The sequence below is a fragment of the Tyto alba genome, unplaced genomic scaffold (assembly GCF_018691265.1).
Source record: "Tyto alba isolate M040663 unplaced genomic scaffold, T.alba_DEE_v4.0 Super-Scaffold_18, whole genome shotgun sequence".
Lineage (NCBI taxonomy): Eukaryota > Metazoa > Chordata > Aves > Strigiformes > Tytonidae > Tyto > Tyto alba.
The window spans coordinates 4569415-4593226 of NW_024881280.1; the positions used below are offsets into that span (position 1 = coordinate 4569415).

Below are 23812 nucleotides of genomic sequence, written 5' to 3' on the forward strand. Positions count from 1 at the left end.
CTTCAGAGGCTTAGACTGGGCTGTTAATGATAGCTGGCATTTGGGAATTATATGAGAGCTTTTTAAGGACTAGACTGCTTGCCCACACAAGTCAGTTTGCATCTTCTAATCAGTGAATAACCAGACTTCTTTGCATCCATTTCATGCCCGTATTCTGCACATTTGTTAAGTATATTTAAATTCCCGAGAAAAACAAGCTATTGATCTGAGACTTCACCCTTTTCTTCTTCTGAATCAGGGATGGAGAACTGAAAAAAAAAAATCAGGATAGTGGGAAAAGAGTCCCAATGAGTTGAGAACTTAGCTGTATGGTTTAGCTGCCCTGCAAATTCAACCTCTTGAAATAAGGACAGTCTGCACTAGGGCAGTGTTGCAGAGGGTTTGCCATAACTCAGTTCATGGCTCCATCCCTGAGATTGATTTGCAAAATCCCCTCTGTGGCTGGAGCTGTATTCCCGTGGGCTTCCATGTTGCAGTCTAGGACTGGTCATTTAAAGCTGAAGGAGCCCAAGAGAAGCCATGTCGTGGGTGTGTTTCCCTTAGCATCCTACAGGATTACACCTGTAGACCGTCTTTTAACGTAAAGCTGCGATCTTCAGCTGTAATCTTTGATTCTTTATGAAGTGCAGCAGTATAGAGTGGGACCACACATTGATTTTTAATTGGAGTATGGTTAAATGTAAGAGCGCCTGAGTCTGGCTATCTTGCAGCTTTGTAGATAACTCTGCAGGGAACAAGATTTGTCACTTTCTTTCCTTTTGTATCGTCCCTGGGATTTTTTCCTTGTGATGAATTCTGCCTAGTACAGCAAGGGTTTGTCCAGATACACTACTGTTTAGCAAGGAGGTGGTGAAACAGATGCAGTTGTTGAAACTATATGATGAGGTAATTTTCTTATCCTTCTAATAACTAAATGAGTTCAAAAGAGGATTTGCACTGCAAGTAACATTTGTTATTGTGTGTATATTCCTAGACGTAAATCAGAGATTGACTGGTGGATAATGAAACAGTGCACAGATTGGGCAGGCACCTGAACTGTCCATGTGCCCACCAGAATGAGTTTGTTGCTCAGAATTTTGCTGGCAGATGTAGCTTCTCTATTTTGTGTCACGGTGACTACCTACCACTTGGGTATTGAGTTTCTGTGTGGTCCACATTATCTGAACATCTCACGGTTGCAGATGGATTGTAGCACCTTTTTGAGGCAGAGAATCCTGTTTACCAGTTTCCATTGTAGTGATGCAAGTGAAATTGAAATTCGCCAAGGGTGTTACAGGAAACTTGTAACAGACTAGAAAAGAAGACCCTTGCTTTTAAGGAAGAGCCAGAGTCACTCTTCCTTCATAGCACCTTTCCAAATTTTGCTCCTAGAAAAGATATGTCAGGTTGAAAAAATGGGGAGGGAATATTTCATGTATTATAGGAAGATTTCTCCCAGCTAAATAAGTGGCTTACGTTGCTGTTCTCTTGAAGCCTGATGTCCCATATAGCCTAGTGATATGTTGTTAAGACCTTCTCTTCTTTAGATTCTGTTAATCATGCATTTACTAAATTTGGATACAACACCTTTTTCTCTGTAAATTAAGGTCTGTGTGAAGTTTAGGTGGTTTTGGCTTTTTTTTTTTTTTTTTTTTTTTTTTTTTTGAGAGGGGAGGAGGGGGAGTGTTGTTTGGTTGGTTGTTTCTCATAGAGGAACAAAGATCTTCTGAAGTTTTGGAAGGATTGAGGGAGGGACGGGTGGAATTCTTACCTCGGTCAAAACAGTCAATATTTTGTTGTTTTGGGATACGCATTGAACTGTGGGAGACTACAGGTGATGGCCCTGGGATGTGAACCTCCTTTGTCCACACCGTACTGCAATGTACTCACTGCTACTCTTGTCTTCCTCTAAGAAACTTTAACAGGTCAGAAGTTGGTATTTAGAAGTGTGCACAGGTCTACAACAATCATTTTTCCTTTGAACAGGCTGGCTTTTTCAGGCTGTTTACCCCCCAAAAGGTTTGCGGAGAGGATCTACTCAGGCCAAATAGTCCTGAAGAAGTTAGTGACTCCTTGAGTCGTACCATTTAGTGGTATCTGAGGGGTGATGTGGTCCTGAAGCATTTGCCTGTTTTCACTGCAGCAATCCTAATCAAAGCCAGGAGGAGAGATGACTGCTTTCTCTGCCCTGAGGAGCTCCTGGGTGCTTCCTTGAGAAAGCGATTTGCTTTGGAGTCATTAAATAGGCACACATAAAAAAAAAAAAAAACAAAAAAAAAAACCAAAAAACCAAACAAACAACAACAACAACAAAAAAACCCCAAAAAAAAACAAAACCAAAAAAATCAAAAAACCAAACAAAACCCCAAACCAACTTCCTAGGCACAGGTGTGGAGCTGCTGAATATTAATGCCAGTTGCGCAGGTCGAAATCACGGCTTTGTTCTTGAGATTTTAATAGTGTTAAAAAATTCAGCCTTGATCTTGATGGGAGCTCGAGTCCCTGAGCTTGTGTTGAACCAGGGTCAAGGTTTTTAATTTGTTTGTTCTTCAGAGATGCCGGGTACCTTCTGTGGCAGCTGGAATTAGTGGGGGCTGTGTGTGCTCCGCGTTTTAGAAGGAAAACAGCGTGTGCACAGGTTGTGAGCTGCCATGTACGGAAGCCAGGATCTCTATGGGGGCTGCAGTATCTAAGATGATGCCCCTATAATTGTTTCTTAATTAAACCCCAGACACTTTACATGGTTTCTCTTGAACTTCAGGACTCTGCTTTTCGTGAGCATATTTGAGACTTCTAGCCCGGCAACTCTTCGGAGCTGTCTATTAAGGTATTAAGGGGAGGAAGACTGGTTGGTTGCCTCAAGCTGAGGAGGAAATGCTAGACTTGAGGGATTATCTCAGTGCAATGAATTTTAAAGACTTTTTGCTATACATGTGTGGAAAGCTATCAAAATGCTAATGGTTCTGCTGTCTTTTTTAACTCTTTCAACATATGGAGCTGTTGGAGGGGAGGTGAGAATGATGTTATTAAACTGCAAAAGGACGGTCCAGCCAGAAATTAAATTTTAAGTAGCTTTTAATCTGTTGGGCACAACTTTTCCCAGTGATAAGGGAGAATGATGCGCCCAGCGTCTGGACAGACCAATTCTGTATGCTCAGTTGAGCCCGTCTCCAGGTGTGGTGTAGGTCAGGTACTCCCTGCAGTTGACATCCTACAGGAAAGGGGACCTCCCTCCCTCCCCACCCACCCCAACAAAAAAAAAAAAAAAAAAGGTGAAGTTGGAATGAGGTTGCTGTGGCCGGATGATTCCAGCAGCCGCTTCCTGAGGTGACTCAGGGAGCAGGCTTGGAGGCTTGGTGCAGGCGTGTCCTCCCTTTGCTTACTCCAGTTTTTCACCGAGGAGACTCTGATCCTCCTGGCTATCTCGCCTCGCCGTCCTAACCGAGGGAAGACGAGGGCTTTCGGTGGACATGCAGCTCAGAGCATTGTGTATACTTGCTGGTCCCTGATACTGAGCAGATACTGCCTTGGCTGCCGTGGCTACCCTGCCGTCGCTGCCCGGAGCAGCCGGGCTGCCTAACTCTGCGCAGGAGGCAGGCAGGCATCTTCCTCTGGGATACCACCTGTATTTGTGAGGAACTGCTGTTCCATTTACTTAGGGTTTTGGCTGAGGTTTTTTGACATGTGGGGAATATCTCATTCAACTCTAGAGGTTCTGTTAGTGTTCTTCTTTGGAGCCAGGTAAATACTTGGATAACTGGCGATATAAATAACTGAAAATGTGAGTGTTATTAAACCCACGAGACTCAGTCATTCCTTTAGCTGCCTCTGAAATATCTTAGAGCAATGAGTCTGTCTGTGCTTATCTTTTTAATCAGGACTAGCCAGGCAATTTCAGCCCCCAGGAGAGCCCGAATCACTGAGCTGCAGGGTTATCTTTGCCATTAAGGTTGTGGCCTACAGGTTTCATTGAACTTTCAATGTTTTGCTTTGGTTTTATTTTTTTTTTTAAAGCCATATTTACTGTTAAATATTAGCTGCTGGCTTATTTCATATCTTCAGAGCACCAGTGAGTTCCATTTTGCAGCTGAAGAGTATGGTTGCCAGCACATCCCACCTGGGGTACACTATAAAAAGGATGGCTTGCAGGGATCTGTTTGGGGTTCGTACAGGGAGGGCACCAGATGAAGCAAGGTAAAGGGACTGGATAGCAGTGAGGGACTGTGGAATAAGCTTTTCCCTTCTCACTCAGCACAATTATGATGAGGTATTGCTTTGCTTGGGGCATCCTAAGCTAGATTGGATAGGGCACTGGGGAAATCAACTTTAGGGAAAACTGGTTTGACTTGGTGTCACATGGAATGGTTGTGGCAGAAAATAAACCCGCTTGCATTCTAACACTTCTCACCAAGGTGGGCGGTTAGGTGCGGCTAGGTTGAAATTCTGAGTGATATCCAATTCACCACTATGAGTCCAGTCGCGTTTAATGTATTAAACTGTTATGATTTGGAAACAGTAATAGTGGACTGCGCCTTCAGTTTAGTCGTGCTCATGCACTAGCACCACCACTCTTTGGTTGCATTCAGTGAGAAACCAAAACAGCTAGCTACTTAAACAGTGCAGTTTATGTAAGCAACAGATATAGAGGTACTTACGATTGCTGGTGATAAATACACTGTCTGCAAAGCACACGCAAATAAGAGTATATATAAAGCGCACAACAAAGTTCTAAACAATACAGCCTGGCTATAAATAAGGAAAAGAGACTCTCTGGAGAGATTTCTGAGTTCCTAAGTCTTACCCAAAGGCGTCCCTATGGGGGGGGAAAGAGAGGCTCAGCCTGTAGACTGGTCCCAGAAGTCAACAAGATGGTGTTTTCCCCCTATCCCCCACTTCCTTGGGCTATTTTTATACTGTTTTTTACCTTCGATGTGGAGTTTGAGTGACTTTAGTCATAAATACCTGTATTATGATTGGTGTAAAATTCTCTCGCCTCACATTTAAAGGTACAGATTACGAAAAACTCACGGCGCAGACTCAAAGAGAAGTGGTTGCACCTTGGAGGCGGCTAGCCTCGGGGATGGAGGTGTGTTTCAGTATTATAATGACATTATAATGAGCAAAGTTTGCACAAAGGACAGCATTTCATCAAAATCCAATGGGAAGTTGGCTCAGGGTGGCAAGTATGCAGCTTATTGTTTCTGTAGTACCATCCTGTTCCCATATCTGCTGTACCATCACAGGGAGAGACCGTGAACCCTTCAGTCCACTTCGCCCCCCGTGTTGCTTTGCAAACAATATTGTCCCGGGAATCACAGATGACCTGGTGGATTCTTCTCATACCAGCTGCAGCTGTATTCTACCCTAGAAGCCTTTTGATTTTATACCTTTCCTTAATGTGTGAACAATGCTGTATTTTGGTCATTTTAGTAATTATTCCGCACTTGGATTCTTCTAAACTATATGAAGATATGGGTGGTGCATAGTGCACTAAGCATTGGGGTACCTGGGATATCTAGTATGTGTATTGACCATGATTTCCTGTGTGACTTTTAGCAAATTTACTATCTTGAGACAGTGTGTGTGCATTTATATATTCAGAAGAAGGAATAGATATTCCCCCTCCCCGCCTTATATTTTTCCTAGCATGGACAGTTACAAACTGCTTGTCAATCTCATGTATATTTAAAGGCTGTTTTCCGTGGACTCCTCTCTCCGATTCTTTGATTTCTCAATGGGTGTCTTTAGGTATTGCAAACAATATCTTTTAATAAGAAATTATTCTCCCGGAAATGTTTGTGATCACTGGAAAAAAAAATCTCGTTACCTTTTTCTAACTTAGGCTTACTTGTTTTCTCGCACAAAGTATATTTTGCTTAGTCTTAAAAAAAAAAGAAATAAGATTGCATGCATAATTAGATGGCTCTTATTGTGTCCATAGTTATTTTGCAGACAAAAATCCTAAGGTGTGCAACTGCTTTTCAGTTTCCATTTGTTTTTATTTTGTGCTGCATGCGCGCGCGTGTGTGTGTGTGTGTGTGTAAAGAAAAGGAAGCCTGCATTTTCCCATCACAACCCCTTCTTCCATGCTAGAAGAGGAAGGTAGGAAGGTATTGGCAGTTGGGAAAAGTAGGATTTAGAGGAATGTATGTACGTGACATATCAACCTCACTTCTGTGATTATGCAGTTAAGCTCTGCAGATTAAATACTAAATGCAAATGCAAACCAAAATCCTCTACTGTTTCTGAAGAAACATGCCATTTGGCGTTGGGCTTTTGGATGAGCCTGTGAAGCGGGTTGCTGGGCTGGATGAAGGGGCAGAGGGATATGCAGGCATGGCAATAATCCATGATGATTATTGGAAGGGGATGGTTCACCCTCTTTGATAGAAAGCAGTGCAGGTGTTCATTTCATTTTAGGGTTGCCTTGGGAGAGTAATTCTTGTGCAGAATAGAATAGGAATCTCTGGCTTCTTCCTTTTTTTTTTTTTTTTTTTTTTTTTTAATTGCCTGCACAACTTAAAAGCCCTAATTCTCCTTTCTGTTGAGGAAAGAAGGGGTGCTGAAGTGTTGATTGTCAGAAACCACAGTCTAAAACTTGCAAGTTGCCATCCCACAGCTGTTGGCTTTGTCTGCCTGTACTAGTCCATGTTTCTGAGGTGAGAAGGGTTGTAGATCTAGTCCATGACAGTAAACAGGGAAGGTTCCCTGTTTGCTCATACTGGACTGATCTGTGCTGTCCTATGAAAGAAATCAAGGTTTGGCATATTGGATTTGTTACACTCTAAGAGATTTCAGATTTTCATTGTAGCTGTAATTATTTCCACCAAGAAGTTTTGTATTTCCAGATTCCCAAGACTGAAGACACATTGCCCCAGGATATGCACCAGCATGATGGGTAAGACACCTTCTGGGAAAGTGCTTGGTTCAAATATTGTCTTGAAGTTAGGCAAAAAGGGTTTATGAACCGGTCTGGAGTATTCCAGAAGCCAGGCACTCAGTTAAATTATCAGCTGTTGGATGAGTTGTGGTTGTCCATGTGTGTGGTCTTAGCCCATGGCAAATGAAAAGTAATGCTATTTAGCTGAACTCTATCATTGCTAAATTAAATTACCTCACATCAGCTGCAGGAGAAGAGCATGCACATGGAGAGCTACCACAGCTCAGCTGATGTACAGCCTACTATAACTCCAGAGAGCCATAACTTTTCTGGGGCCTCTGAGTGTCCTGGTGACCAAGAAATAGGTAATATCCAGTTGCAAGGAGAAGTAAGATCTAGCTGTGCCTCCAATTTGAGAATTTTGTTCCTAAATCTCACAACATTTTTAGTTTGGGGAATTCAAGCTGCTGAGTTTGGGGCTGATGGAAATAGAGGTTTTCAGCAATTATTGTACCTACATAAAAAAAAATAAATAAAAATTGCCTGTTCCAGCAGATGTTGATTCCCTTACCAGTAGGGAGGTCCTCTTGCCTGTAACAGGCACTGGTGCCAAACACATTTTTGTTCTCTTGGGACTGTGTTTCCTGAAGGGTTCCTTTCATCTGCAGTGAATTCTTGTGCTTTAAACACAGGAAACATTACTGGGGTTTTTCCAAATATCTGTGAGAACTTTTTTTAATGACTGAATTAAAATTGTCCCATTTGATAGACCAAGCAGCAGTCCGTTCTCATCCTCAGTTGCTTTGTCTCTCGGATCAGTGCCTTGCCTAGGAATGCCAGGAGGTGCCTTGCCCACGGATGATTCAGCAAGCCTTGGAAGCCTGGAGCCATGCCCAGTTTGGCTGCCATAACAGGGTTTGAAAGGGAATTGGTGTAAAATGATGTTGGAAAGGACATAGGCTGGCACTTTGACTCCCTTGCATTTACAATGGGAAGACCTAGCTGTTAGCAAAAGCCTTTGTAGTGAGTCTGTGTCCATTCAACTTGAGGAGAGTTTGGTACCGGTGATGTGGCACTGGCAGCACCACCGCAGCATTACGGGACCAGGGACAAAGATGCCTCTACATCCTTGTGATTTGGCTACGCATCCTGCTCTCTTCCAGGCCAGGGCTGAAATCTCCTCTTACTGGCTGCTAAAAGCTCTTAGGCTGGAAATTGTCCCATTTTCATCATCTCCCAGAAATCATTCCAACTTGGCCTACTTTTTTTTTTTTTTTACCCAGCTCCAGCCTTTCTCCTTTACTGGGATTTTCTGGAAACCAAGGTCAGAATGTATTTCTTAAACTTACATGAGGTTTAGCATCTGTTGTTTGTAACACAGATCATTGCACGTGGAAGAATGAATGTGCAAATTCATGCGCAGCCAGCTTTCACTGCACAATGCAGATGTGGTTAAATGGGAATTAGGATTAATACTGGATTTAAGATTCTCGTAGTTGTCTGATAATAACCTAATGTCCTCAAAGGCTGCAGGCAGGCTGGCAGCATTCAGCTGAAGGCCGTTGTTGTTTGCAAAACCTAAAAGAAAATGAATTTTGGTACTAAGAGTGCTTTAATTGGAGCCTTTCAAGATAGGGATGGGAAGAGCGTATACTATCTCAAATGCAGTCCTTTAATTTCTTTAATGTATGACAGTCACCTAGGCTTCTAGGTCTGATGGGTGTTTGACAGTAATATTTTTCATTCCCTTTTGTAAGAGCTTAGGGATTCTGACTGATCTTACAAATGTATAAATTGCATTCTGAAAGTTGATAGACCAAAGTCGCTGTATAGGCAGAGTGAGATATGTCTGTGTAGGGCAGCAAGCATGCCCCAGGTTAAAGTGTTTAGGGTGCTAAATGTCCTTCAGGTGAGGAGCCTCAAGAGGCCACACAAGTGTGGAGCTCCTCGGTGTGATGTGGTCAGTTCAGTCCAGCCTGGTTTGATTGTTGCTGTGGTGGAGATGACCAGTGAGAAATGCGTTGGTGAGTCTGTGCAGGTCATAAAATGAATCACTGCATTTGACATTAAGGCCCATGTTGGAAGACAGCATCTTTTAAGATGATTTTTTCTTGCTTCTCCTGTTTACTGTGGCTGCAATGCAATTTTCTGTATATCTGAGTTCTACTGAAAGTCAGACATTTAGTTACCTAAGTAACTTGTATCTTCAATTAAATCTTGATTAAGGTAGAGTTTATGCAGGCTTAGCCCTGCATTCTCAAACAGGGCAGAGGTGTAAAGTTAACCTATATATCTGGTTTTGGTTCCTGTCTTCCAGCCTTCTCTTGGATAGCAGTTTTGATTGGTTCTGCCCAAACTTGGAGAGCTGTCCTTTGCAAAATGCTTTTCTGTCATCTGCATCACTGCTACTGGTAGCCTGGCAAAGTGACGTGCCGACTCTGTCTGCTTTTCCTTTGTTTTAGATCAGCAGCCCATCCTGTGGATGGGCCTCCTTTGCAGAGGGTATCAAAGGTCTCTGCAGTACAATGATGTGTGCTACTGTCAGTCAGAGTCTGTATCTGAGCCACTGAGGCTGGAAGGAGCAGAGACATATCAACTAGATTTTAGTAGAAAGCTTGTCCCGATGCTGCTGACACAATTCAATATCCATGTTGCCAAAAAGAGAATGACTCATCTGCAGAGGTGATGATGAAGTGCCTTTATCTAGACCTGAATCCACTCTATTAATTTGTTTTTTCTTAAGCCTACTTATTCAGCCCTCACCTTGATTGATTTCTTTTGAAGTTTTTCTGCTGCTTTTGCGCTCGTCCTCCTTGCTAAGGTTGCCTTTGCTCTCTCTGTCACCTTGTGTAGCACCTGTTATCGAATAATCCTGTTCATCTTCTTAGATAATCTTTAAAACACTTACCATTAAGCAGGACATTTTTTCAGAGGTATGAAGTTTCCTTGCATACCTTAAGCCACCTGGCTCTCAGGATGTGAAGTTGAGAAACGCACGGAAGTTTTGCCTTCCCAAGGTTTGGGGCCCACACGATGACTTGATTAAGATTTGAAAGACAGTGACTTTAATGAATTTATTATTGGAAATGTCTCTGCCCCCATTGTTCTCAGAGAATAAGAGAGTGTCAGAAACATTAGGTCAACTGGAATTCAGATCTCCGCAGGGGCTCACAAGTCCCTTAAAGCACAAGTTTGTCAAAGGCAGGTTAATGGGGAAGCTTCTGTTTTAGTTTGTGTTACGTTTTTAAAAGCCATAAGCCAGGCAAGCTCTTGGTCTTTCAGCTCCATTTCTTCTTTTATTCCACAGAGATTAATTGTAAGGAACAGTGGATAGAGAGGGAACCCAGACAAGTCTGGCACCCAGCAGCAAAGGTTAGCAGAGAGGTGCATGAACTGTACCAGCACAAGAAAGTTGGTTTGGGGTTGTGAAAAGCATCCAACTTTCACTGACTCCGAGAGACCTTAGCCCTCAGCAGGAGCCAAACAGCTTGGCTTAAGGCATGCAACAGTTCATGGAAGTGCTTGTGAGCATCTTAAAACTGTTGCTTCGTTCAGCATTACGACTGGTTGGGGGAATATCTGCGTAACTTCAGCTTGCATCAGTTGCACAAATAACTTGGAGAAGAGCAAGCACAGTGATAGTGTTTAAAAAAAGAAACAACCACCAAACAAAACAAAGCCTCAGACCCACGGCAGCAACAGCCAAACCCTCTCACACGTCAGCAGGATGTGTCTACCTCAAATGTGAGACTTCAGGAGGACTTGGGTTCTCATACTGGCTGGTTTGAACTGCGCAACTATTAGGGGGGAAAAAAAAGTGGCATGCTGACCTGGTCAGTAGGTGCGTCCTGCCATTTAGGTTAAGCACTCCTTGAAGTCAAGGAATTTTTGGTGGCTGGTTTGGCCAAAGCCTTGGTCTGACAAAAAAAGAAATTGTGCTGTGTCTCTTTTGTAATAGCTGGTAGAGATGTAGGCGTGTGAGTGAACGGCTGTGTGGCTCATAGTACCTTGGAGAGCCCAGGGTGATGGAAAATGTGTCTTATGAATGCTCAGTGGCAATTTCTTATTCTTTCTTCAGTCGAGTCCACTCCGTTCTCAGCAGTGAGACTGATAGAGGCCCTTCACCAGCACTTGAAGCTGCACCTCGGCGCTAGCTCTGCTCAGAACAGACCTACCTGATGAGGCCGTGCTTTTCAAAGCGTCGGCAGCCTTGCCTGTGGAAGGCCGGCCAATGTCACCACAGCCAGTACAACTCCACCAACACTTTTTCTTTCAAGATTTCCCAACCGGGGCCAGGAACGCGCAGCCCCTGAGCCCTCCCTGTGCCCTGGCCAGCTCCGTGGTTTGATGCGGATGAACGTGGTGGGATGATCTGTACACATTGCCGCGCGTTCTGGTGGCGAACGTATGCAAGCTGCTTGCGCGGCGCGTTACTCATTTATCCCGCCATACCCCCTGCGAGCTCAGCTGCTGCTTTTATCACTCCTGATAAGCGGGGGTGTGATCTGAGGCAGAGCCAGCAGCCAGAACCGAAGGCAGGCAGGAGTCCCACGTGCATAGTTTGGGGGGCAGCTTGGTTTCTTTTCTGATAAGCCTGTGCCTCTTGCGGCAGTACAGGGCACGCTCCTTTTAAACCGTAATCATAATCCTCTTTGCAGCCGGCGCGGCTATCCCCACAGGAAGCATTAGCAATATCACAAAGTGCGGAGACTTCATTGTTTTCCCCTAATCTGCAAAGGGAGCTGAGACAAGACAGAGGAAACTTTAACCTATTGCGTGCCTCAGTGGTAAATAATTAGTTTTTTACTGAGTGGGAGAACAGGGGAAGCCTCTTAGTTAAGATAAAGTAAGCGCAAGGCTCACAGGCTTATCTTGCTCTGTGGAATTCAGGAAAGGACGTGCCCTTGAATTCGCCTGTCTGGTGTGCCCTGGTTTTGTGTTCGGGAGAAATGAGTCCATTAGAGCTGCCCTAAGTGATTGCTGGGTATAAGGCACCTCTTGCCAGGAAATGCAGTAGCTATGCTTTTGTTTAAGGCCCTTGAACAAAAGGCTCTGAATGCTTAATAATGTGCAAATTTGGGTGGGTGGGATATGGAGAAGGTTAATAGGGCAGACTAACAGAGGAGGAGCTGAGCTTGGGAGAGGAGGAGAGGAACGCTGAGGACATGGCAGCAGGCAGAGGGAAGTAAACCAGAAAAAGCCCCTTTTTGCCATGTTGAAGTTAACTTAAGTCACCACTCATGATTTTGGGGTAAGTGCAAGCTGTGTCTGCTGAAATAACGGTATTTCTAGCCACAGCAGTGTGACTCCAAGGGGCGTTGGTGTGCGACCCTACGTGCTGTTTAAGTCCTGGCTAGACCTCAACCCCTCACAAGGGAGGGGGGGGGGTGGACTTGCTGTGGGAGTGCTCGTGGTGGGGAGGAATTCACTTTGGGTCAACCCTTTACCTTCGCCAAACTTCTCTTTGCGAGCAGCCTGCTGTAAAATCCTTCTTGTCACACTTGGTTCTGCAGCTGCGGCTGCGCTGCGCTTTCCCTGAAAAGGAAAAGCTGAAGTTGGGGGGGGGGGGGGGGTGCTGCCCTGGCCTGGCACGGGGGGCACAAATCCGGTATGGTGAACGGTCCGCTTGCACGTGTGCTGTGTCTGTGGAAGTCCTTTAATCCAAAACGTGGCAAGAGCAAAGGAGCAAAACAAAAGCCTCTCAAAAATAGCATGAGATAGGGATCTGGAGAATTTGTTTTTTATTTCTTTCAAGAGTCCCTGGAGACTTCTTCTTTTAAGGGAAGAAATGTAGCTTTCAAGGTCGAGCCTTCCCCCCCCCCCCCCCCCCCCCTTTTCTTCAGACTTCAAAGGCAGTCAGCTGAGAGCTTCTTAGGAATGTTACATCTGTTCAGAGTAAACGTGGATCGGAGGGAAGGCACTTTTCCCTCTTCCAAAGTGTCTGAAATTTGTACACAGATTTTCTTGAGAGTGCGATAAACAAGACACAACCGCAGCGGGGATGGATGGCGCGCAGTAGTGACGGGTGGAAAGCAGGGAGTAGTTTTTCTGCAGAGGCATTTAGTTGAAACATAAATTTTATTTTCCTGGTTCCTAATAGAAAACATTTTAATGTCTGTGCCTTTAAAGAAGATTGATTTGGAAATCGAAACTAAACAAATGGACTGAAATGTGTACTCCCAATGCCTGCCTGCTCCTCCTCACAAACTCTGAGCTTGTGCTAGCTTTGTACCTGCTGATACATAGTCTTTTTATTAAATAGCTTGTCCTTTTGCTTTCAATCCTAATCTACATGTACCAAGCAGTGAGATCAAGCAGTTTTTCTTTCTGACTGTAACGGTGAACTGCTGTTCTTTTGGTGAATGATCCAAAGCCTATTGGCAGTGGAGGGGCTTTGGATCAGGCACTTGACATGCCACGGAAAAATGGCACTGCAAGCGTGGGGGGATACAGCAGGTGGGCTCAGCAATTGGACCGAGTTTCACACCACTCTGCCTATAATGGGTGGAAATTTATTGCTGATTTAGATGAAAGCTGCTGCGTGGCATTGCTGAGAACGTCTGGAAATCCCCTCCGCAGTAGGACTTGTGACACGATCGGGTCTCAAGGCAGCCTTGTCCCTAACTGCCTCTTCACATCTCAAAAGTGTAACTGAACTGCAAATGGGTTTCACACCAATTATTTCCCTCTTGCTTTTGAATAGAACCAGGAGGGGGGTTGTTTATCCCCTCTCCCTGGTGCAGCTGAAACCCAGAGCAGCGAGCTTGTGCTGAAGCTGTTGTTTCCTCTACACGTTTCCCATGAGGGGACCAAGGAGTGTGAGATTTGTGATTCAGTGTGTGGCTTTGTCACATGCGTACCTAGGCTGAAGATGATGGAAATCTTGGTGCTGTCTCACCTCAGGCTGGGTAAGTATGTTTCATTTGTTGCCTGCGTGGATTTTCCTTTTAAACTAAATTCTTAAATGAAGAGCAGCAATATTTAAGAATTTGAGTAAATAAGACGAGAACCCTGGCTTAATTTTTACTAATCTGTTTAACCTTCATCAGCCCAAATATTTACTTGAGGCATTGAAAATGAAGGCAGTGTAATTCTGATGCTAAAATTCGTGCACTGAGAATGCTGTAGATTGACTAATCCTTCAGAATTCCAGAAATCCCTGTCTTTATAAATAAACTTCCTGTATGAAGGATTATGACTAAACGAATGCTGTGAATTCAGATCAGCAAAGCAGAAGTATAGCGGTTGGCCCTCTTCTTGTGCTGCTTACTTAGGTATTTTTATAAGGATATTCATCTTAGTCTAAATAGACGTGTAAAGAAAACTGCAAGTATTTAAGCACGATGCTGTCATATACTGCAGGAATGAAGTTTACCTCTCTGCCTTTTTGCTAGCAACTTTTCTTTCGTCAGTTTTCAAATCGCTATCGGCTTGCATTACCCAGGCTGTTGAAATTGTTATGCTTTTTTGGGTGGGGCATTTCTGGTGAATCCGTGTTTGGTCGGTCTTTGTGCCCTTCAAGCAACTGGGGCAAGTAAAGAGTTGATGGAACTGCTGTATTGGAGGTACAAAATCGGTAGCTCCGTTGCTGAAGATCCCCTCTGCCGCCCTACTCGCAGACACTCCCCCAGCTGCAGACCAGAGCCTACAACATCTCAGTTTACCCGTGACAACGTCGGCATCTCAAGCCTGGTCCATCGTGTCCGTTGCAGGGAATACTTATAAGCCCCTATATTAATTGCCCTGTCTGTCTGAGATTTATCTGCAGACTTGCCTGGGGTCCTTATCTCAGAGAAGTTCTCTTAATATCCCTTGATGTTGCCCTATCTATTAGTGGACATCATTCCAAGATGTGAGGGCTGTAAGCACCTAGGGGAGAGGGTTTAGTTTGGCTATTGGGATTAACTAAAAAGAACGGGAACAAGTTAGAGAAGTACAATCAAAACATTTTGAGGAGGACTTCCCAACAGCATTGTTCATTAGGTTCATGGAAAGCTAATGCGTGCTCTGCCATCTGAGGACTTTGAGAGTAAACTGCAAAAATGAAGCTGTAGGAAGGACAGTGGGATGGAGTTGTTCTCTCTTGGCAGGGAAGGGTCCCAGCCAATCTTACTCGCTGCTTTTTGCTTATAAGATTCTCTGTAACGGTAGAAAACTAGAAGAAATTGCCCAGCTGCTGTGTTGTCAGGAAGATGTTTAGCCTGGAACCTGTGCTGGTCGTGGCCACTTGGTCCTAACAGGTAATTCTCCTGCTTGAAGGGACCGGTGGGGAAAGAACTGTGCCTCCCTTTACTTGCCAACATGCTCCATATGGAAATTCCTTCTCTGTCCCATGCTGGGTTAGTCAGTCCTTTTAACACTGTATCTGAGGAAGAATCACTGCAGCTAGGCAGCTAATCTCATTTCTTTCCTCAGATAAGATTGTTATCAGAGTAATTGTCTGTTTGCTCCCCTTCCCGAGTCTAATCAGAGTGGATTGTGCCAGCACCTCCCCGAGCAGAGGATCTTGGATGTTGATTGCCCTCAAAAGAAAGAGAAAATCCTCAGTGTATATTTAATGTAAACTTCAGTTCTGTTAGATGTTCACAGGAAAATCAGGTGGAAATAACTTGCTCAGACATGTCTTATGCATTTCACAGTAATATATTTGTTCTGGTCTAAAATCTAAGTTCAGGCAGGCAAATTCATGTAGCACATGCCGTGGTGAGGCTTTCAAAAGATAGTGCTGTGCACCAGTGGAATTGGTACTTTCCCAAGCTCTGGAATAGAACAAGTTCATGTCTGCAGAGAATGCATACTCTTAGGTGCTGGTGTTCCAGCCAGCGAATAATTCTGAAAAATTAGTGCTTTTTCCCTTATTTCAAAGCAAATTACAGGGGTGTGTGTGTTTTGCTGATGGGTATAAAAGAGGCTTACATATATTAATTTTTCATATATCCTTCAAGTTAGGACTAGAGCTTGTCTCTTGATGTGTTTACCTGAGGAAGCGTACTGTTTGGTCTCTTTCTAGTGGTGAGCAAACCGTAGGTAATGCAGCACTCCTGTGCGAGACAGAAGTGCCGTGTGTTCCCCGTGTTATGTGGCTGAGGAAGCTGAGACCTGGAGGCACCACGGGCCTGCCGTGAGAGTTGCATAGATAGATAAGGAGGTCTGTGCCAGAGCCAGCATCTCGAGTGGCTGCTCCTGGTTCCTGGAGGATCCTGATTCCATCTCCCAGCTCCAACAGCCAGCCCAGTAAGAAAAACAAAACATGATCCTGCCTGTAGTGGTGTTGCTGCTGTAGAGATGGAGATGTTGTCTGGCTTGATCAGACCTGTATCCCTGGGTAGCTTAATGAAGCTCTGTAGCTTTTGAGCATGATACCTAAAGCAAGCTTAAAGGGCAAGGGCATACCACTGAAGAGTGCTCATAGCTGCTGAACTTGCATGCCTTGTACATGAGAAGCACTGAGACTGTCTGATTCAATCAGGCTTAAAGGGTGTTGAATGAAGCAGGTTCTCTCGGGCACATGTAAAAGTCATCTTGGGGACCTTGAAATTGGTACGGCCACAGCTGCTTCTACCCTAATGTGCGCTTGGCGTGCTTAGTGTGGATATTCTCTAAAACTTTTATTGCATAGTTTTCTGCTTCCTGCTCCATTAGACTTCAAATCACTAATTGCAGTGGTAGCTTCGTGGCTGTAGTGTCCCTTTTAGCAGGAACCATAACCAATTTATATTTGCTGGATGACTTAACTGATGTTGCTCTCCTCTTTACAAGGAGAGAAACAGAACTGCAGAAAGAGGGGAAGAGAAATGTAAAGAGGTATAGAAGCTATTTTTACCCTTGACTATACTGTGCTGAAGAGATGCCAGAGATAGTGTTTAGAAAAGTGCTTCAGGAACTTAGAAGTAACGCGACTACATCAGTGCGACTAGTAAACAGAGCTTTAAATAGGTAGGATGCCGTGCCCCCCGTGCTGCTGGAACTTGAGCTTGCATCTCTGCACAGTGCTATGGTATCACCTTACTCAGACCTAGCCGCGGTGTGTTTGATTTGGCCCTGCTGCATGTGCCACGAATGTGAATGTCCAGCAGTAAAGCTTGTGGTCCTGAAGGCCCCTTTGTATGGTTTGTGGCCTCATGCACAGGAATTCATTTCCTTTTTTTTTTTTTTTTTTTTTTTTTTTTTTTTTTTTTTCCCCATTGCATGTGTGGCTTTGTGTGGTTTTTGTTGTGGTTATGTTTTGTTTTTTCCCTTGAAGTGTATTTTTGGCAGCCTTTGGCCCTTTAATGGGCTCTCATGCTATCAAGCACCACAGCTATACGTGCATTAAATGTGCTTTGTTATCTGGATTACAGTATGGTGTTCGCTTTCTTTGTGCGCAATTCATATTCCAGAATCTTGTTTCCAGCTGCTCTTTTTCTGTCATGGCACCGAGGACAGCGTTGTGATTTAGCGCTTCGGAGCCGCCCCTGACTGGCCGCCTCGCTCCCCGTGTTGCGGTGTTGACGGCAAAGTTGTACATCAAGGAGCTGTTGGCTGATTTACAAAAAGTGCACTTTTTGGAGGCCAGGATCCCATCTGTCCCCTATGGTACTGCTTATTCAGTGCATAATAATAACAACTATTTTGAAGCTATAACTTAAATACCTGCCTAGTAGTCCCTTCATGCTGTACCTTGGACTCACCCACCGGTTTGCAGAGTGGTGAGTCAGTTACCCCTAAGCAAAATTACCAGGTAGGTCTTTGAATCCTTAAAGGCTACGTCCTTAAATCCTTAAAGCCCTGGGCTAATCTGAGCGTTCCCTGGTGAGGGAAGTCTACCTTGAAAATTTATGGAAGTACACCATTAAACCAAACACTAGCAAAGTAAGTGTAGCATGAACATATGAACATATCTCAAGTTACTATTATTGCTTCTGCCAGGTACCATAAAAAGCTTTTCTAGGCTCTGTTAGCAAGTGAACAGAAGGGATGTCACAGAGCTGTCAGGCCCAGCCTGGTCTGTGCCACGCTCAGGAGTATGTGACATGACCGAGGCGTTCCTGTATCAGAGTTGATCTGAGGACAGTTCTCTCTTTGCTGCCTCCAACTTCAGTGCAGTTGGAGATGTTGGAATAACTGAATATTCTTCATAAAGGAGTTCTGCTCAGCTTTAAGAATGGCCATGCATAGTGTGAACAGAGGTAACCAGTCTCGCTAAACAATAGTTTGAAGAGAGACTGTATAGAGAGGTTTATAATTGAGCCCAACAACCAACCCACATGGGAAGCATGGTGTCAAATAGCAGAAAATAAAAGAGTAAGAAAAATTTTGCTTGTAACCTCTTAGGAATGTTGCAAGATTTGACTCGTTCGTATGAGTCTTCGGTTATTGATGACAATGGTCTTTATTTAGTTGGATTAATCCACAGAAGTTCTGTGCAAACCACAGACAAACTTTACATATGTACACACCATTTCAGTTAAGACGGCTTCAGCTTGGAACTTGGTAGAAGAAACCCAACTGACTTCAGTGAGAGCTGAGCAAGGCATTAGCCTACTTTTTAAAGAAAACTTAAGCAGAAATGATTTTGTGTGGATGGGAACCTGAGCCCTGCAAGACACTTCCATCACAGAAGTTGCCTCTTACCCTATAGGGCATAAAAGTCAGGAGAAAGGAAATAATTTTTTAACTAACTGCAAGGAGGCATCAAAAGCACATGGGAAAGGACAGGGAATTTATGTGTTCAGGTGATACAGGGAGTCAGGATCTCTGAAGTGAAGCCAAATGTGGCCAGTGTGGACTTTCTGGTTGCAGCATGTCATGGCCTTTCTAGGGTAGAAAGCTTGTTTCTAGCCTTGCTTTCTGTTAAGCGTTTGATATTGTGTATATTTAAGTCTGGCTTGCACCTTTGGGTGTTTCTCAGATAACATATCCCAAAGAACCCTCCTTTCTTCTGTCAAATACTAGGAAGGGGCCCAGTTTCTCCTGTTTCTTCCAGATTTATTTCTCTTCCATTGCTTCCAGTGGTTCAGGTCTGTCAGTAGTATCACACTGGCAGTGAATCACGGCAACAGCAATATTTTAAGCACCATAGTTCACAGCTTGTTCATAGTGAAAGTCCTGTCCACTTACACTCAGTTCCAAGAGACCTGTGGTAGAGAAAGTCTAGACAGAGGCTTGTCCTCCTACCTATATCCTTTTGGAAGTGGGAGCATGATGGCTACCATTATAGTTAGTACCGGGGTCTCCATGGGTTAAAATACAACTCTGACTGTCTCAAGTTAAGCTGTGACTAGGGCTGGGACAGTCCCCACAGATCTGGTCCCAAATTGCTGGAAGTGTTCTGATGTCACTGGGAGTGTCACAGGAGATGGGCAGTAGCCCTGACTGGTGGGTTAGGGAGTGCTGCTTGTGCTGTCGCTGTGAACCTTCCCGGAGATAGCAGTGCCAGATAAATGTGGCTGTGGCTCCCAAAAGCATTCAGCCTTGCCTTGGACGCAGCTTCCAGGAGAATTTGGTGGAAGGGGGAGGAGGGGAGAAGACTGATGCTCTCCTAGCCCTCTGGGTTAGACATGATGGCGTAGAAGTTCCCCGAGAACCTTTCAGTAAGGACCACGGTCAGTAGATCATTCCTCCAGTTTTGCTGTGGTCTGCCTTCAGCTCTGGCTGCCTTTGAGATTTGTACCTGAACAAGGACTTTGGTCTCCCCGTTCAATAATAAAAATTGAAAGCTGCTTTCCTGATGGCTTTGTGCTTCATATTTGCTGCTGCTTCCCATCATTAACAGCAGTAAAGTGGCATGGGGTGAAAATCAGCACTAATTTGGGAGCTTGATTGCCTGTGTAATAAGCTTCTCTGTTATTCTTTGGCAGGAACAACAGCCAATATAAAATTTTTGCTGTCACTTCTGCATGGGCCATGTACCAGCGTCAAAGTTAATCCCTCAAAATTATGTTCCATTATAAATCTCTCTTCACAGATGAAGTGGGTGCAATTAGGCAAAAAGGTCCAGAAATGTTACAACAACAAAAAAAAAAAGCTCTGAAGGACAAAAGCAGTCTGCCTGTGCATCATAAAATGGTGTAGCATCTTGCCAGTCACCTCCAGAAAACAGAAGCTCCTTGGCCACAGGGCTCTTGAGGCTTCTTTGGCAGGGACAGTATGTTCTGAGTTGACCAAGCTGAAGCTCCGTGTTTTTGTGAGTACAAGGTGTAGGATCTTGGCAGTAATTTGAATCTATTTGTGTCAGATATCTCTCATTTCTTTTCTTCTAAGTACACATAGAATATTTAATGTTGTTATTCCTGTCTGAGCCCTGGGAAATCACAAAAGATTGTCAAGGCCGTGGTAATAGGCTGACAAAATCCCTAGCATATTTAATTAGAGATTATTCTTTTAATGTTTGGGTTGATTTTGATGCTTGTTTTTTATCAAGTTACTCTTGGGTAACCTTCTGTATACTGAACAATTTCCCTGCTTTCATGAATGTCAAAGACCCTCAAGGTTTAAATGTACTAGTGTGGTTAAATTACTTTCATTTTTTAAGTTTAGTATTAAATTCTTTTTGGCTAGGGAAAATGGAAATTCTACGCCTGCTGTAACATTATGACTATTCTGGGCAGGGCTGTACAATGACTGACTTTCTACACAGAATTTAGAAACCCGGCTTAAAGCTGGTGCTTGCTGAAAGTTCATTCTTGCCCCTTTCTAGAAGGGGATGATAGCAAGTAACTTAGTTCCTGGGGGTGGGGTTTATTGTTTTGTTTTGGTTTTGATTCTTTTTTTTATTTTTTTTTCTTTTTTTCTGGAATAAACTTTAAATACATGAAACTAAGGTGCATTTTTGTTCTTACAGAACACAAGTTCTCTTTTCATCCCTGCCTTTTTCTTTGGGCAAATGCTATCAGGTCTACATTGAGAATAGCATGGGCTATGCAGAGAGGTGAAAAAATTGTCCCAACCCAATGAACAGTAGGGAGATTCTCCTATTAAAAGTCCAGTTAAATATATGATGTGCGTGGCTGCATATATTAAGTTTTGTCTACCTGTTTCTGAGTGTAAAACTTTAGAGACTTTGGAAATCCATTCTAAAGTCATCATTCAACTAAATTACATTCAGGTCAGACTTTTTGATCAAAGATGGTGATAAGATTTTGCTTTACTTTGTTTACTGTCTGCAAGCATTCTGGAAGGTTTTACTTTCAGAAATATTTAGTATTCAGTATTCCAGTTTAAATTTGATAGAATTCATTTAAGAAAATCTGCAAAAAATTTCACATTAAATGTCTTTTCCCTTACAAGGCAGTCAAACATGAGTTATGAGGACAGGGATAGGGGTGAACATGAGAAGCTACATCCAGTTTTTATCCTAAAAAGCTCAACATAGCAATATGGTTTGCCGTAGAAAGCCACTTCATTTTGTTCAGATCTGTCCTGTTGAGCAAAGGGGGAAAATACATTTATAAACAAGAGCTGCCCACACACAAAGTACTGCCATTATGCACATCAATCAAAACATTTGTCACCTTGTTAAATTCAATTGTCCTAAAGGTAAATGGCTACCTGGCATGCTGTTGGCTCTATTCTATCCTCTTCCACGGTGAGAGGATATGTTTGTTATCTAACTTGGGTAACCTTCAGTGGGCTCCGGTCTCCTTCAGGATTCTGTGCTCTCTGAACTGTGCAAGCAGTCATCACTTGTTGCTGGTAGACCCAACGTACCTGATTCCTCTTGAGAATTTGGTGGCTGCTGGTTCCAAAGGAGCCTCCTAGACTCTCCTTGTGGTGTTTTGCCAAGTACTGGGGGGAGCTTGTAGCACTTGATTACTGGCTGCTTGTGGTGGTGTTCTCCAGCTTTTCTATGTGTTTTCTCAAAGTATATTCTCCAAGCATGCTAAAATGTTTGAGGAAGGGGTCAAAGTGCTTTATATGTTAGAGTAAACCAGGGCTGAGGTCACCACCCAGTTCTTACTATTGTCAATAATAAGTTATCGCATCATTCATCAACTATATGTGAGAAAAGTGTAGGGAAACAAACTGAGGTTTTTGTAGATGATAGAATCTCTGACCGCGGCACTGAACCACGGAGTAAAACACAGACTAACAATGCGCTGACGTCAGGCTAGCTTGATGTGACCGAGAGAGTTTTTGTCTGTGAATACAAATACTGGAATAAATCACTGACTCTGGGTTTTAACATCCACGGTGGTTTTGGCCTGATTTCTGAACTTGGGGAAAGACAAAGAATGCAACACAGCATCTCGTTTTCAAATGTGTGACCAACCAGCAACAGGGTCCTTCTACCGAGAGAGAAGTCTTGACAAGCTCCAAAACAACAAACTGCAGTTGATTAGATGATGCTGGAATATGTGCCACGTTAACCACAGGATTTGGTTTCCTTCTCCTGCTGTACCAGAGCAACTTCAGGCTGCTGTTTGGGGTGGCAGAGAGAACGCGGCTGCTTTGCACACCAGTCGGCTTGAGTGGTGAGTAGCTATCGTACGCAGAATCCGTCGTCTCTCATGAGGGATGTGGCTGTGAAGTAGCTGACTTCTGAAAACAAGCTTTCTGCAGATACTTTTTCCCACCCAATAACAAAGGTCTTGTTTGGGAATGCTTTTTGGCTGCGGTCCTCGTGACCCCCCTGGGAAAGGCACTGTGCATTTGACTTGCACTCACCAAAGGAAAAAGCGAAAGTAACACAGCTGTAGTGATTTACTATGAAGTTTTGAGGCTAATTGCCTCATATGTTTAATTAATAACTGACACATTCTGTCCCTCAAAGAGCTTGGAGAACTTCCATCTGGACCCCAAGTGATTACAGACTGGAAGCCATCCCCGTAATTAAGGAGCAGGCTATAGGAGGCCTGTTCCCATTATGGGCAATTATTGTGCTTGCTACTTTTTCCCTCCTTTCTTACGACGAAAGGACTGAGAAAACAGGGCTCAAAGACTAATCTGACATAAAACCCTGACTAAAGAGGTGCTTTGTGCTACCCCATGGTAGAATGATGGGGTTATGTTTTGGTGCCAGCACCCTTTCTTTCAACAGGCTGTCGGGAGGCAGGTTCTCCAAACAGCAAATTGTGTCTTACGCCAAATTGAAGTACTTGGTCAATATTAATTGCTGATGCAAGAAGTGGATTTTTGCAAAGAACTGGGCAACTGAATATTTCTAGCGTTACTTCTCTATCTCCCCCTCCCAACTTAAGACTTTCATCAGGTTTGACAGCTGCTCATCTGCGAAGGCTCTGGCTGGCTCAGAAGCCCTCAGAGCAGAGGATGCTGTGTCTTTAAGCCTTCCACACAGTGCTGAAATGTTATGACAGAGCATCTCACAGGGGGATGCGATTTCCATGGTAACCCTACACTGTAAGATAAGCAAACTGGATTTTTTTTTTTCCTTTTTTTCTTTTTTTTTTTTTTTTTTTTTTTCCTGAGAGGTTCAAGAGCAAGGAAGGAATGAGGCGATCTGTCAGCAGGCGAGACTTGAAAAGAGGAAACCATGTCCATTAATCTTGCAGCCCTGGCTGCTTTGTGTATTAATTAGCGAATGTTAATATGTCAGAGAGCTCGGGCGCCTCACCCTGTTGTGGGTTTTTGAGGGCTTTTTTGTTTGTTTCTCTTTTAATATCTCCAATTATAAAAAAAAAAAAAAAGGGTGAGGGGGGAGTGTGTGTGGAGGGGTAAGAAGCTTTACTAGGGCATTAAATGAAGGTCTGAAATAAAGAGCCTCAGGATCTCTGTTTCAGAGCTTGTATCCCAAGTCAGGGATGGGAAGTACAGCTTGCCTGGTGGGAATGAATCTGCCATTCTCAAATTGAGAGTAATCTTAAATTTGTCTGTCTTGCCACTGATGTTTAGCAGAAATGGAAATCCCCCAATATCCTTGTGTCCTACATATGTACCCATGGAAATGTGAAGTGAACCAGAGGAGCTGTGACTTGCTTTTGTCCTCCCCAGCCTGCCCAGAGTCGTTACATGTTA

The 23812-nt window shown here is 43.8% G+C and overlaps 1 protein-coding gene across 5 annotated transcripts in view; it reads left to right on the forward strand.

Annotated features, from left to right (window-relative positions):
• Nucleotides 1-23812, forward strand: part of TSPAN18 (tetraspanin 18) — a 124261-nt gene that overhangs the window by 12103 nt on the left and 88346 nt on the right. The window lies entirely within an intron of this gene.